The sequence below is a fragment of the Cynocephalus volans genome, chromosome 6, assembly GCF_027409185.1.
Source record: "Cynocephalus volans isolate mCynVol1 chromosome 6, mCynVol1.pri, whole genome shotgun sequence".
NCBI lineage: Eukaryota > Metazoa > Chordata > Mammalia > Dermoptera > Cynocephalidae > Cynocephalus > Cynocephalus volans.
Window position 1 is genome coordinate 25087690 of NC_084465.1, and position 13114 is coordinate 25100803.

The window sequence follows — 13114 nt, forward strand, 5'->3', positions numbered from 1 at the left end:
TTTGTTTCACTCTGGTCCCCAAAACTGGGCGTATGGTTTAGACTGTTTATAGTGGAGCAATCTTCACTAAATCATCCCCATTCCTTTTTCCTCCTTCCACTCTTTATGACTGACACCATGTATCTGTGAGGTATCTGTCTGGGCTTTGGGGGTTATTGCTGCTTTGGATGTGTGAACTCCAGACTGAGCTTATAGAAGCACCATGTTCTGAACAACATGAACATGCTGGATGAGGAAACAAAGTCACAAAGGCTTACCCTTACCCTCACTAAATGTTTTAATTTGTAAAAGAAAGGAGACTAGGACATTTGGAATTTCAGGTCTGATCTTGTGGTCATACTCTACTGTTGTAAACCAGAATTATGTCTCATCCTCCCCAGGCACTATCATTTTTGGTTACTTAAAATGAAGTTGGTTCCTAGACAATTCATTTCACAATTATGTCCAACTATCTTTGGAACAAAGTTTGCCTCTGGCAGGATCTTTATGAGGACCTGTGGCCCTGACTTAATTTTTACTGACTTTTTAATAAGCACTGCCATCAGCCATTTGAATACCTTGAAGATCAAGGTTAATAAGTCCCATTGGTCATTAAGATGGTTAAAGCCAGTTTCCCTCCAGAGATGAGGTTTAACAAGCTCTCCCACAGGATGAGGACTCTTTGGCCAAAAAAAACCCTTAGGCTGAATTGAGAGCAACTGACTAAACCCAGGTCAGCCCCGTTTTCTCACTTGCAGCAGCCAATTCATCATCCTGCCTCACAGGCAGTTTTTGCAGCACAATAAAGTTGTTTAAAATCTTTGGGGCCCAACAGGGAATTATTGCTTAATTGTTATAGAGTTTTTCTTTTGGGTGATGGTAAAGTTTTGGAAATAGATAGTGATGATGGTTACACAAGATTGTGAATACACTTAGCGTCACTGAATTGTACAATTAAAAATGATCAAAATGGTAAACTTCGCGTTATATCTGTTTTAACACACACACACACTTCACACACACACACACACACACACACACACACACACACACACACACACACACACACACTTGGGGCCACATTGCTGCTAGCTCTCTGTCCAGAGTATTCCTCAAATTGCTTAATAACAATATCCAATCTGGGGCTTTGCCAGCATCTGAGTTTTCTGAAGAGCTCCAAAGGTTTCCTGTGTGTTACTGCTATTAACATGGCAAAAGAAAAAAAAGATTAACTCCCCATATCTCTGCTTGTTTCTCCAGGAACTTGGAAGTGATATGTAGCTACTTAGAGTCCAGGGATGTAGAAAGACTAGGATGGATGGATGTACATTTAGAGCCAGCCTTAGTTCTCATCCACTTCCTTGTGTCCTCATTCAGTGGTACCTGAAATAACTAGCAGGATCATTAAGCGGCTTACCTCAATCCTTTTAAATTATTAGACTTAATCTAGAATTATGATGAGACAACCCCAATTAAGTGCCAGTAGTTTTGAACATCCTTTCCTGATGGACTGTATCTTTTTCCTGTTTATCTGTTAGCCTGCCACAGCTTGTGACCCAAGGCTCTGGAATGGATCAGTCCTCCTACTCACTCCCTCCCGTGCACACTGCGTCTCCATGGAAACAGCTTGTCAGGCCCTGCTTGGTTGCAGGTACTGAAGACCTCTCATCAGCAGCCTCGGTCCTGCACAGATTCAGTCTTACCAAGCCAGGCAGTATGTTAGGAGCTTCATCCTCTCTAACCACTGGGGTCTAGAATTGTCATCAAGACTACTTTGGGGTACACCTTGGGAATTCTCCAACTCCTAGTTGCCCTGACCTTTCTCCACTGATATTCAGGTCAGCGGAAGTTTCTGCCCTGGTTCCTGCTGCAGGCTGCACTCATCCTCTCTTCCCACCCACCAAAGCTGACAGCCATTCTGAGCGCTTCAGGACCTGTGGCTCATCGCCACGGTCTGTTGGTACAACTCCTTTGTATCTCTCAAACTCTTCTTTCTCTCTTTTATTAAGCAATTTCTCTGCATCCCTGTTGCCTCTGCTGTAGCTCAGGATCACATCATTTTCTTCTTCAATATCACAAGATCCTCCAGATTGGCCCTTATACTTCCATGCTTGCTTTCCTTGCATTTAATTTCCATATTACAACCATTGAGAAAATGTCCTTGAAAAGCAGACCTGCCATGTCATTCCCCACAGAAAGTCGTTTAGTGGTTCCCATTCCCCTTAGGATGAATTTCTGGCCCTCTGGCATGACACCTAAGATCACACCTTTATAATCTGACCCCTGCTCACCTCTTCAGCATCACTTTTTGCCCCTCCCTCTGCATATTCTGACCTCAGCCACACCAACCCCCTTTACTTCTCCAGTGAGCCACCTGTCCTCTCCAGCCTCTGTGACTTGGCACTGCTGCCTCCTCCACCTGGAGTGTCCTTCTTCCTCCCCTTCTGTATAAGCCTTTCACACATCTTGGGTGAAGCGCTCCCTATTCTCCAATCTTAAATTAAGTGCCTCTCCTATTGTTTCCAGTGCATATCCTCTTTCTGCCTTTCTGCCAAAATGTCAACTTCTTGAGGACAAGGAGTGTGCCAACCTCCAGCTCAGTGCCTAGCACACTCACTCAAATGTCTGTTGTATAACTGAAAGAATGAAGAAGAAGCTCCTGGAATAAAAATGTTACCACATGCTGATTGCAAGTACATCCTTTTCCAGAGTCTTCTTTTTTTGGGTGCCAATCACCCACCAGATTGCACCAGCTGTGAGTTTTCTATACTGTCAAGGTGTTGCAACTTGGCCACTGCCCTTGGGAGCACTCCTACAGTGGGTCAGTTGCCTCAATTTAGCTCTGGTTATTCCTGATTGCCTCTTTTTTTCAGTTACGGAGGAGTTCCTTGCCAGCCTTCTGGCTGAACCCATGGGCCTCTGTCAGCAGCTGGAGAGCCATTACTAAGAGCTCAGAAAGTGAGTCAGCCCTCCTCTCATTGCCCAGGGAAGATTTCTTTCTCACTGGTTGTGCAACTTACTTAGGCTATGTTTTCCTTAGTGGAGTCCAAGACTTCAAATTGTGGTAAGAGGAGAAAATGGCAGGTAATCTCAGGAACAGATAAGATCTGTCATGTTTCTCCAGGAGAAAGTTTCTTTTGGAGTGGGGAAAGGTGAGGAAAGTGGTAAATGACCTGTGTTCACAGATAAATAAGTAAATCAAAGAAAGAGTTGAATGTGTATGGATCCTTGTTCTCAAAGAGTGCAATGGATTTTCTGGGAAAGAAGCCAGAACAAGAGAGATCTCTCACCAGAGGTAGGTCCACCCATGTGGGTACATAGTGTGGTATTAAAGAGAATTCAGCCTTCAGCCCTGTTCAATTCACTTTTTCCTAAACCAACACATCTCTCATTCCCCAGAAATGAGAAACCAACCAAATTTTTGCCATGGATTTGATGAGATGTGAAAAGGATGGATTTTGCCTGAGACTGAATTCCCTGGCTACCAGCGTAAGGCTTACACAGACAGGGAGGAGTAAGGACTCTAGGTGGAGAAGAATGCAATGCAAGGCATAATCTCCCTTTCCCCTGTGGTAAGTAAACAAAAGAACCATTTAATGAGAAAATGTATGTGAAAGCACTTAGCACAGTGCTTGGCAAATGGATGGGATTCAATAATATTGACTTTTTTTGTTTTATCTATGCTCAGTAAAGAGATCTGTAAGGTACATTTTTGTATAGGAAGAGTAACAGGGGTACCAACAGGGGTGGGGGAGTATTCTCTGCCTGGATGTTAGTTAAAAATTTGCCACTAGGGGTCCTTTCCTTTGACTCTATTGAGAAACAAATAACATTGTTTTCAGACATTTCTATTTTACTATTAACGGCTGGTTGGTTATATTCTTATTTTTTTTTTTTTTACAGGCAGTAGTAAAGAGAACTTAAAAGCATTAAACATCATAGATTGGGAGGGTACAAATTTTCTATTTCTTAAAGCTAAGACAGTCCAAGTGGAAATATTACTACTCATAAGTTCTACTATAAAAATAAATAATTTTTAACAATTATAAATTTCTAATAGAGATGAGAGAGCATATATACAAACCAAGGAACATCCTGGTCATTTGCCTCAGTACCAAGGCAGTTTCATAACTGGACGTAGTTAGGAGTGGTGGAAGATCTTGTCTGTTGATGACGCAGAAGGTGGTAGTTGAGGAGGCAAAAGGTAAACAGAAATCATAAGCACCTTTTCACTCATAAAGCTCTCAACAGGCAGCTTCTAACGCTGCCTTCTGTATCCTAACACAACCAGAATCTACAGCAGAACTCAGAGTACTCGTAAGTGTTCAATACATGTTTATCCAAAACCAGACTAAAAACAGTACAAAACAAAACTGGTACTTGTCAACACCAGTCAGCTATGTCTCACATGAAGTTCAATAAAATGATCAGATTAATATAAACTCTGAAAACAAACTAACCATGTTTTGTATTTGGATAGCACAGTTCCACATGTGTTGCTTTCGGCTTTCAACAGTTCCCTGCAATATGTAGTCCTTCTTACCTCTATTTAGAGGGCCCCATTAAAAGGGCTTGCTCAGATTAGTAAGAAAATTATTGTCAGCCTAGAGTCTAAGATTTCAAACTCTAAAATTAATAGATAAAGTTAAAAGACTAAAAAAAACCAGAAAAAACCTTTATTGGGGGAAGAGGGATTCTCCCTAATATTTTAATAAAGAGTTATTACAACTCAATAATTAAAAGGCAAAGATCCCAATAGCAAAGGACATGAACTAACAAATCGTAAAAGGAGAGCTCTATAATAATCAAAGAAACACTTTATTGTTAATCAAGTTCTGCCTAAAACGCGCATTCAAAGTTTTCTGGTAAGGTGGCCTAGACTAGACATCACAGTCAAGATTAAAGATATATGGGTCCTTCTTCTTGTCCTAATCCCAGACTGGGATCTTGCAATTTTAACACGCTCCACTGGGAAGACATGAGAAAGCCAAGAGCCTTTCAAAGAATAGGTCAGCATTGTCTGGGCCTCCTGGATAAATATCAGCAGCTGAGGAGGAGGAATGCAGAGAGTGGCATCAGGGAGCCTGTGGCCCCTCGTGCTCCTGGGGGACAGAGCCAAGCCTCGTCTGGCTTTGTGCAGAACCCACATAGTCTTGCTACTCAAAGTGTGGCCCATGGACCAGCAGCATGGACAGCTCTGGGGAGCTTAGAGAAATACAGAACCTCGAGCCCCCTCCCCAAGCCTCTGGAACCTGTATCTGCATCTTAGCGAGCCTCCCAGGTGACACAATGAAGTTCGGAAGTGCTGCCCCGGGGCACCGGGCTCAGGATGTGCTCATCATAGGTGCTCATAAAATGTCTGCTGATTGAATGAAAGGGTGGGCAGGTTGATCTCTGGGGTCCCTTTCAAAACGAAATCATCGTACTTAATGAAAACTATCACTACTCAGCTGAGCAAAGTCTCACACATTTTACAAAGGGCTTTAAGTAAGATTAGTTAGTAACAGTGCTTTGGTTCTGATATTTTCTACTATGAATTTAGAGTTCTTTCTTAATATTCTTTCACTGGGCTTCTTTATATGCCCAGGAGGCACCAACAAGGCATAAATCCTTCTGTCCTTCATTCTGTCTAGTCACCTCTCACAAAAGGGAAAATATTAGGACGTAAAGTCAAATGAGTAGAAATGAGAACAGAAGATCTGAAAAGGCTGGAGAAAAGAGTGCCCACCCACTAAGGACATTGCTCTTTTGCCTGCCTTTCCACAGAAAGTGCAGCCCATACGCTTTCACCCTGTACCGTTTGGACACGTGTGTGGAGCGGGTGCTGGTGAGCAGAGAAAGAAAAGACCAGGAAGAGAAAAGAAGGGACCAAGAGTCAAGGACCCCTCTGCTGTCCTATGACTGACACAGGCAGAGATGACAAATCTGGCCACTAAAGTCCTTCTGAGGCAACTCTGTGCAACATCATAATCATCATCATTTGAATTCTATTTGCTACCAGCCAATGTCTTTACTGAGCAGACCATCTCAGCAGCGACCCAGCCTCTGTCGTCAAGGTTGTCCACAGACCTGAGGCTGCCAGAAAGCCAGTTACAAGAAGGGAGACAAAAGGGATCCAGAGGATGGAGAAGCAATCTGAGTTCCACTAATGAGTGAGGTGACTCACGGGCTGACTCAGAGGAACAAGAAGCCGGGAGAGGGGAGGCAGTGGGGGCAGACCTCAAAGGAGCCCCGCTGAAGCATTCAAGTGGGACCTAGGAGGCTGGGGACATGGTGTTATTTAGAACACTGCCTGCAGCTCTGGTGTTGGAGAGAGGAGTGGATCTGAAAACACAGGGAGAAAATTGCATTTTAGGCCAGAAGCTGAGTTGTGAATCTATAGCCTTCTGTACTTTGAGAAACGGGTAGCATTCTCTAGTGACACTGACCTGCTCTTTGGCAAATCTCAGAATACTAACTCAACGGGAATTAATTGTCATTGGGTCCCTGGGGAGTAGAGGTGCATCAGGTACCACCCTCTATTTTTCTAATAATCTCAATTAGAAAAGTGAGTCTCTTTTGCCTTTTTTTAGTATTTTACATTTGGAGAACATTGTGATCCAACCTGTGCTTATAGATATACTTTTTAAAGAAATTTAAACATACAACTAAACTGTCTTCTGTCTTGTTAATGGCTAATTGAGGTTTTGAGTTAGAAGATTCCAAGGTTACACACTGTCATGAAGGTTGGTAACTGCATTGTCCTATATGGACTGTGCTGTAATGACATGACTGCCACACACACACCGTATCTAGGCACCCTGAAGAGCAGGTATTTGTGAGATGGCTGGATGTAGGTATAGACTACTCCGGTGACACAATTTTTCTCCATGTGCTGAATAACCCATACAGAGATCAAACCCGCGGCCTCAGCTCACTCAGACAACATAAACCAACTGAGCTATCTAAAAATAATTTTGGTTGATTACATATTTATATGTAATTTGATGACTATTGTCTCAAATGTACTTCACTAGAATGGTACCATGGCTGTGGAAAGGCAGGAGTTCTTTGGCAGCGTGGCCACCTGTGAATTATAATGGAGATGAAAAATACTTTGCTCCAAAAGCAAGTGTTTCAACTTCGCCTGCCCCCAACAGACAGCAACAGCAGCTGGCCGAGGTCATTTTAGCCTTAGCCAACTAGTTTTCTCTTACAAGGAGGTTTGCTGTATTTCAGTTTGGGTGTTTTGCAACATTATTGACCCCAGTATGTATGATAATTACAAAAGCAATGAGAATCTTGAATGTGCTATTGAGAATAGATTTATGATTATGATGACAATAAAAGTGATTAACAAATTGAAAGCAGTAAGAAAAATCACCAGTGTTACATGGGGGTAAGAGGTGGATTATTAGTCGTTAGAGGTGATTCTGAAAGACAAAGAGGGATTCAAAATGTGAGAAATACTGGCTGGGTCTATGCAAAGAATAGCAATCAGCAAGAAATGAGGAAATGTAATCCAAGAAACAGAACAATTTTGAGTGTGTTATTAGAGAACTGGCATCAACTTTGAATGCCTAGGATCCAAATAATAATTCAGGTGAAGGCTATGTTCAAGACCTTAAAAACCAGGTGTGGTAAAAGTTCTCATTCTGAAATCTCTGCTGAACACCAGGATGGTTCCATAGATTCAAGACCTGTTAGATCTAGATCTGCACAACATTCAGTTTCCCAATGAGGGTTTGCTAAGGAGTTCCTTGTGATACTTGGAAGGGCTCATCAAGGGCTGCCTTTACTGATTTTCAATATGTACAAACTAGTCTATTATGGCCCAGTAGAATGGACATCAGCAAGAAGGAGAGAACTCTGCCTAGTTTTAAAACTTCAAAGAACCAGTGTGTCTTTCTAAGCTTAAGTCATTCTTAGCCAGTTTGTCTTACTGACAAGTTTTTCAGAATTTACCGGTTTGTAAGGTCTATACACATTTCCGTGTATTTTTAAAAATCATGCTTTTTAACTTAACATTGGATAGTGAGATTTTCCTTTAGCTTTTAGTTAGTTCTTTAGCATGATTTTTAAATGGCAGCTCGGTATCCCATGTCCTTACTATGTCATTTTATCCACCTTTTGCTGAATGCCATAAGAATGCCAGTATTAATATCATTTGCCATAAATTGTTATGTTCCTCTGAACATTTTGTTAGGATAAATTAGTGGAATAAAGTTACAGGTTATAGTGTGTGAACATGCTTAAAGTTTCAATATGCTTCCAAATTCATCTCTGTAAAGGTTTTGTCAACTAATATCTCTACCAGAAAAATATCAATGTTCCTAATTCCTAGTACCTTTGATGATACTAGTTACTATTTTTCTTTTATCTTCATTTCAAGGAGAAAAGTATTTTTTTAATGTTTATTTGCTTGTTACTGTGATCTTTTTCTATGATTTTCCGTTCACGCCTTTTGCCAATTTTTCTATTGGGGCATTTGCCTTTTAATTTTTGATTTGTAATAATGCTTTATAAATTAAGGAGAGTCCCCTTCCCCCAAAATTTTCATTAGCCTTTTAACTTCATTTATAGTGGCCACCATTGTTTTTTCATCTCTAAAGTTGAGATACTATCAGATCCAATTAATTCACATAGCTAATGGGAAAACAATATGAGAAAACATTTGTGAAAATGCTACAAAACATAAAGGATTTTTATCACATACTTCCAATGATGGTGGTACCCAGAAATCAAGAGGTTTGTCCTGCAAGACTAACATAAATCTGTAGACAATTAAACTCTGATAGTATCTTACAAAATAAGAAATGGATTTAAACATTTTGTATCATAGTTATTAGGAATGTTATAAAAATGAACAAAGATATTGGATATAAAAGCACTCTGAGACCTTTAGGTGATTCCACATAAAACCAAGCTGTTGCATTATTATTCTTTCACTTTCTTTTAAAAATTCTAATTAATTAGGTACAGGCTCATTATAACAGGAGAGGCACCATGTTCATTACTATTTTAACCTCAGGCTCATAAGTTGTGCTCTGCTCACCTTCTCAAATAGTCCTGTTCTTGGCTTTTCTTCATTTGAAAATAAAAAAAGATCAGTCAGTGAAGAACTCTTCTTCAACAGAAAAAAAGTTTTTAAAATTATATATTTTTATTAATAAATAAATTAATAATAAAAAAATACTTAAAGGCATACATGAAGCCTCATACTCACAGATGTCTCCATTCTCTCTCTGCCCCCATCCTGGTCTCTATGGTTTCTCATTTATCCTTCCATTGTTTCGTCATCTATGCAAGCAAATACACATGGATATTCTATTCTTTCCCTTTTCATATGCAAAAGTAGCCTACTGTATTTTATTTTCTACCTTGCCTTTTTAAACTTAACAATATATCTTGAATAGGGAACCTTCAATAGGAAGACATTTAAATAAACATGAGACGTGATAACACTGACATTAAACAAGAAAAAATTTTAATTCCTGGTCACCACAAGAAAAAAATGTATATGAGGTAATGTTTATATTAATTAGCTTGATTTAGCCATCCCTAAACTTTTGATGTTTAGTTACATCAAAACATCACGTTGTATACCATAAATATATATAATTTTTATGAGTCAATTAGGACAGTAAATAAATAAAAGAAAATAAAAAGAAAGCTTAAAAATAAATGAATGGAGCACCCTGCAAAAATTAAAATAAAATCCTGTCTCAGCTCTGCCACCATAATCATAGAATTTCAGAGTTGGATATTGTGGTGAAAGATTTGCTACTCAGGCATCAACACCTGTATTTTTGCTGCGAACACTGCGAAGAATGCATTTTAAGCCTCCCTTGTGGTTAGGTGTTGCCAGTTGAATTCTAGTGGAAAGAATGTGAGCAGAGCTTTTGTGCACCACTTCTAGATCCAACCCATAAAAACTTCCCTGCACAATCCTCCATGTTCTCCCCCTGTCTGTCAGCAGGATGTCAATGCCTAGAGCCGCCTCGTAAGCAACATGTTGAAAATGACAGAATCACAAGATGGAAGGGCCTGGTTCCTTGAATTACCACTTCGAAGAGAGTCGCCCACCATTAGAAACACCATTTTGGATATTATGTGAGTGCAAAAAAACACTTCCTATCATGTTTGAGCCATGAAACATTTTTAGGTTTGATTATTACAGCAGCTAGTATTGCCTTAAAACAAACAGCAACCTCAAAGTGCCTCTAGTCTAACCTTCTGCCCAATGCATAAATCTCTTCCACAGCCTTCTAGACTACTGGTCAACCTGTCCCTGCACATAGGTGATCACACAGCCTCCACTGGACTGTAATCTCCTTGCAGGAAGTGAATGTGTTAGTCACCTTTGTATCTTCGGTGTCTAGCACAACTGGCATATGGCAGGTGCTCAATAGATGCTTCTGGATGAATGAATGAATACTGCAAAACCTCCAAAGATAAAGAATTAATTCACTACACTATTAGTCAGTTTATACTGTCCAATCAGCTTGAATTATTAGAAAATTCCTTATATGGAGCTAAAATTCATCACCCTTTACCTTGTACCAACTTATGACTGCCCTTTTCAGGCACACAAAATAAATCTGAGCTTTCTTCAAGACAGCCCTTCGATTACTTGACAATACCCCTTCCTATTCCTCCCATGACAAATCCTCTGGTGTCCAGGCTAACTAATGTTCTACATTTGCTCTTCTTAGGTTACGGTAACTAGAGCTCTTATCATCAGCTTCACCCTCCTGGGCACACTCAGGTTGTCGTTCTTCCTCATTCAATGGCTACTCAAGACAAAATATCATACTCTTGGCACGCACTGACCAGTCCATGAAGGGACCAATTGCCCCTCTTAGTCAGGATTTCATACTTCAATTAATGCAGCTTAATGTTTTAACAGTCTTTGAGGTGGCCATTACCACTTGTTGACTCATTTTGAGCTTGTGATCAAACTTCCTACCTCTTCTCTCTCCTCTCCCCTGTCGCCAGCATACACATCAATTCACTATGTGATTTCAGACAAATCATTTAACCTCTCTGGGCCTCATTTCTCATGTGAATATAAGGTGGTTGGACCAGATGATTACTGAGGGTGTTTTTTTCTATTCTAACATTCTCTGAGTCCACAACAGGAAGTTCTGGGAGAGCTCATGTATTTTGGTGTAGAATCTTTCACTCATAGCAGTAGGGGAGTGTAAATCAGACTGGAAACATTAAGCTTGTCAAACAACATGCAACTGTACAGGTAATTTTTCTAGCTGTACTAAGCCTGTATTCATAGATATCTGGATATTACATGATAAATTGTACATATAACCTGAAGCCAGTGAACTATGCTGGACTGTAATGGTCAAGGCAAATCAGACACAGGTGAAAAAAAAGAAAGAAATCAGTGAGATCATGAGGGGAACTAGGGTGTGGTTTTCTCTCAGGGTACTCCCCTTCACCTTTTTAACCCAGGGGATAGTTACCATGAAGAGGGAGATATACATTTCATGCAGCAGAAAGTCTGATTGGAATGTGTTGTCAATTTTCTCATTTCATTACTCACGCAGTATAACAGTACCCCCCCAAAATGCCCTTGGCCATTAGGCAAATAAATGCTGTTTACGGGGAGAATCAAATCATGTCTCCATATCTCTTGCCTTTGGTCAACTTCTTATAAAGAAGACATCTCACATGCTTTCAGCTGATTACTATCTCCTGCTATTTCTGCCTGACAGCCCTCAATCCATCCCTAAGATCTATGCCACCTCCCACCCTAGACCAAGATTCTATGCACTATTATTTGACCTCCTTTGAAAAACTCACTGCCAGCTTTATAACTCAATCTGGGCACACTCCCCACTGAGGCCTGCATTTCCTGTGGATGATGCGTTGGTTTCCTAGGTGACGGTGGGAAGGAATAGACCTGTTAGCTTGTGGCTTCTGACTCACTCTCTGCGATGGACGTCATAGAATCCTGGCTGAACAAGTGGATGCTGATATTAAGCACGTGCTTAAGGTAGCAGCAGGGCACTAATGGTTAAAACAATCTCATTGTACCAGCTCTCCCTCCCACTGAGCAAGCCAACAGACTGACATAAATACCGGATCTGAAAAAACAAACAACAGATCTGAAACCTCTCTGGACTCCCAGTCATATGTAACTTCACAGTGGAGTCTTATTTACAAAAGAAGCAATACTGTGCTCCTGTCCCTGTAGAATTTGCTTGTCCTTTCTGGAATGTGGAAATTCCAGGATTCTCTAATTAAATGTCATATGGAGGCAAAAGAGAGAGAGCTGGATACAAGCCAAAAACTCACCAAAAGTCTGTTTACGAAGGTGACAGCTGCTTTTGAACTTTCACTTTTGTCCCCTGAGAAGGGAAAGTAAACTCACAGTGGACTAACCAATCATCAGAGCCCAGAATAACAAATAGCAATTAATCTTCAGGAAAGTCAGATTTCATGAAGCCTGGAGACAAGGAGACCCTCACGCAGAGAGAGAGAGACAGAGAGAGAGAGAGAGAGAGAGAGAGAGAGAGCGTGCGATATCTGTCTGGAATAAAAAGCAAGAATCCTTTGTCCTTCATGTCTGAACTAGTGAAGAATGAAAAGATTCTTTAGATTCTTGAATTCCTTGAATGATCAGCAAACCTAAAGGTTCCTTACTAGAGATAACGCATCTTGTTTTCTACAGGGCCTTGAGGGATGCTTTAAATAGCATCAGCAAGCATCTGAATGAATTAGACAGCAAATGTAGGTTAGCTTTATTTAGACAGATAAAGACAAGCAGCGAAAGTTGTCTGGTTCAAGGGCAGTGCAGCCTGATATGACAGCAATTCTCAGAGGAGGGGAAGTTGCTGTGGGAGAGAGAGGTATCTGGGGCAAAGAGCAAAGTTCCTTGTATCTCCAGGGGAAGTAATGCTAAATTCATCAGCACAGAAAAGCAGGGTTTAAGAATGAACTGCCACTCATTGAAGGAAGGAGCTAAAGACTTAAATGCAAAACAGAACTTAGCATCTCTAAGTTCACACACCATCTTCTCCCTTTCCCACACCTTGGGAATGCCATCAGAAAGGACAAACTTCCCAGAACATAAGTTGGGCTAGGGAATTTATGCTCAGCAAATTCCAAGTCAGGAACTATGTCCGGATGGAGGGCC

General features: G+C 40.7%; 1 protein-coding gene across 9 annotated transcripts in view; it reads right to left on the minus strand.

The window, feature by feature from the left end:
- MKLN1 (muskelin 1) overlaps positions 1–13114 on the minus strand; it is a 335447-nt gene that overhangs the window by 232576 nt on the left and 89757 nt on the right. Inside the window, exon 1 of one of the 9 annotated variants that reach the window (XM_063099578.1) lies at positions 4064–4136. The exons of the other annotated variants lie outside the window; for them this stretch is intronic. The gene's annotated coding sequence lies outside the window, so the exon portion shown is untranslated. Of the gene's footprint in view, positions 1–4063; positions 4137–13114 lie in introns of those variants that run through there. 9 annotated transcript variants of the gene reach the window in all.